General features: G+C 33.1%; 1 pseudogene; it reads left to right on the top strand.

Annotated features, from left to right (window-relative positions):
* The first annotated feature begins 207 nt into the window (after positions 1 to 207).
* LOC148585828 (L10-interacting MYB domain-containing protein-like) lies at positions 208 to 1,833 on the top strand (annotated as a pseudogene).
* The last annotated feature ends 1,522 nt before the right edge of the window (positions 1,834 to 3,355 follow it).

Below are 3,355 nucleotides of genomic sequence, written 5' to 3' on the forward strand. Positions count from 1 at the left end.
GTGATTTAAAGCTCCGTTTGATTTTGCTTTTGCTCATTTTTTTTTCCAATAAAACACATATCTACAGAACACATAGGAAAAATATAGATGAAGATCGAATAATATAGAGAATAGAAGGGAAGAAGATAAAGGAGAGATAAGGTTTGAGAGTGATTGAAGGTTTTGGGTGTGTGTGATAAAAGATGGGTTTGAGAGTGATTGAAGAGTATGAGACTTACAACAAATCCATGGCCTGGGCTAAGAGACGAGAGTGAATGGCTGGGTGGGAGGGGAAGTGAGTTGGGTTTAGGTGAAAAAGATCCAATCTTTTCGAGAATGAAGGGAACAAATATATCACCAAAAGATCCAAACCGTCCGTGCCCAAGGTTTAACGTTCCAGATCCCTTCTCCGCAAAAATGTGTAAAATCAGAAAATTAAAATCTACCTTCCATTTCATTTCACACTTCCCAAGACTGACGTGCTAGAACTCAAGAATAGGAGCTAGCATCCAATATCTTAAAAGAAATAAATTTAAAAAAAAATTCTATTGCATAAAAGTTCATGAGAAACCATTATAATAATTATAGTATAATGTATTTTCCTATTGCAGAAACTTGGTTCCATTATTTTTTTTTTTTTTGTTGCCCTTTTGTTTGATGGACATACATATTATTCATGTAAATATGAATTTCTGCACTCTATCATCAGTTGATTACTTTAAACAAATTTTTAATTATTAATAGTGTTTAACATATTTTTTTTATTTATGATTTTATCAGCTTATTTATTGTGTGATAAACATGAGTAAAAAAAGGTCAAAGCAACATTGCTGCTGCTACTGCAGATACTCAGATAAAAAAAGTAGTTTGGACTAAAAAAATGTTAGAAGATTATCTTGATATATGTATTACTAAGATTCATGCTGGTAACTGCCCAGGAACACATTTCAATAAGACAGGATGGAAAAATGTGATAGATAAATTTATTGAAAAAACTGGAAAACAATATTGCTATGAACAACTAAAGAACAAGTGGGATAGTTTGAAAAAGAGTGGAACATTTGGAAGAGATTGATAGGCAAGGAAACTGGCCTTGGATGGGATCCGGTGAAAAAGACAATTGATACGCTCGATGATTGGTGGGAAAAAAAATTGCAGGTACTATATTTGTACTTATTTGTTTTTGTTTAAATGATTTAAAAATTGTTTTATTATTGATTTTTACATATACTTAAATATAGGAAGTTCCAGAAGCAACCAAGTTTCGCACGTCAGGTTTGGTTTATGCTATGAAGGTGAAAATATTGTTTAGAGATATAACTCCCTCCGGGGAGGGATCTTGGGCACCATCCATAGGATTGGTTCCTAATGATATTGGTGCCATAGATGCTATAGATGTAATGCTTGATGAAGATGACAATATTGTAGAAGGTTTAGATGTTTTGGATGATGAACCAAAGCTCAATACACATGGCATTGATGATATTCCTGCTGATTTAGATACGCGGGAAAAGAAATAAGAAGTTTGGTCTTGCAGTTCATTGTAAGAAAAGAAAGAAAGGAGTTCAAATCGTTAGTCAACATTTGAATCGGACTTGTGATGTAATAGAAAATAAGAATACATTGACATCTAAGAGTTACGATAAACCTGGATGTAATATTGAAGAGGTTATGGATGTTGTTCGGGGTATTGCTGAAAGAGAAAATGACATTGACATCCTTAAGTTTGCAATAGAAGTATTTCTTAAGAGATCACAAAGAGAGATGTTTGTGACTATTAAAGAGCCATGGTTGCAGATTGACTTTATTAAGCGAATGGAAAATAGAGAAATTAACCGTCGTAGCATGGAATAATGTTTTTATTTTTTAAAGTTGTTTTGTTATGAACTATTTGAAAAGCTTTAAGGATTTATTTGAATGTTATTTTTTTTATTTGTTGATTTGTGTGCTAAGGTGAATATATTATAATATTTTATAACTACGTAGATATCTCTTTTTCTTATTTTTATGGGTGCTTATATATTTATTATTTCTTTATTTTTTTTCCTTACAGACATGGACAATAGTGATTATAGCACTCAAGATGATACAAGTGATAGTGATTATGATGAAGAGGAAAATGAAAATGATGTTTTTATTCTAGCAGCTGCAGTAGTAGAATTTGTTGAAAACTATTATATGCCATATATTGCAAAGGAACCTTGTAAGACCTCTTCTCAAACAGGTTATAAGTGGGTTATGGAGATTCTATAAGGTAATCCTGATAGGTGTAACCAAAATTTTAGAATGGAAATACACGTATTCATTTACTTGTGTAAATAGTTGAAGGAGAGATATCGTTTAAGAGGTACTAGGAAATTAACTGTTGAAGAGTTAGTGGCTATGTTTTTGAATACTTTAGGCCATGGGTTTGGGAATAGAATAGTGCAAGAAAGGTTTCAACATTCAGGAGAAACAATTAGTAGACATTATACTAGTGTTTTAATGGCCGTTTCGAGAATGGCGATTGACATTATTAATTCTATTGATAGGGAGTTTAAGGATGTTTCAAGCAAAATTCGTGATGATGAACGGTATTGGCCATACTTCAAAAATTGTATTGGAGCCATTGTATCTACTCCTAGTTTTCCATGTTGATTACCCCAAGAACCCGTGATGAGATTCATTGGTCACTTTATTAAGCTCAGGACTCGGTTATCCAAATTGACTCAATTAACAGATCCAAACATATGCATATGATGATTAGGCACATTCACATGAGGAATTCAATAAACAAGAAAATAACCAATTTAAATATACCAATATTATTGTAACAAAGGAGTCAATATTGAAATCCTGAAAAGACATGATTAGGGCTTCAATCTAGCCCCTAACAAAATATTTAGCTACATATATTAAAACTAAAAATAAAAGAAAAGAAAAGAAGAAACCGGAAACGACTCCTGGAAATAGCTCCAAATTCTCCTCTCTGGAATTGTCTATTTAATTGTGTGGTCTAGAGGTCTATTTATAGGCTGAGGAAAAACCAAGAAGCCCTAGTAAACCTAGTAAAATCAGTGATCGATTTGGAAAACCTAATTTGGGTTGAAAAAGGAGTCTGGCTATATACTCTGTTGCTCCAGCGCACAAGTGCGCTCGATTCGAAGGTTGTGCTCTCGAGCACATGCATGCGCTCGATCTCACTCTCTGCTGCGCTTGAGCGCTAGTGTGTGTTGTGAGTTTTAAATGTTACTCGCAAGTGCACGAGTCGTTTGAAATATAGTTTTCGCAAGTGTGAGGTTGAATCCATAAGGAATTGTGTTTTTGAAGACTAAATACATCTAAATTAATTAAATCCTAATCTAGTTTCAAAAGATTTTTGATTTTGAATAAAAGA

This window comes from Corylus avellana, chromosome 5, assembly GCF_965113065.1.
Source record: "Corylus avellana chromosome 5, dhCorAvel1.hap1.2, whole genome shotgun sequence".
Lineage (NCBI taxonomy): Eukaryota > Viridiplantae > Streptophyta > Magnoliopsida > Fagales > Betulaceae > Corylus > Corylus avellana.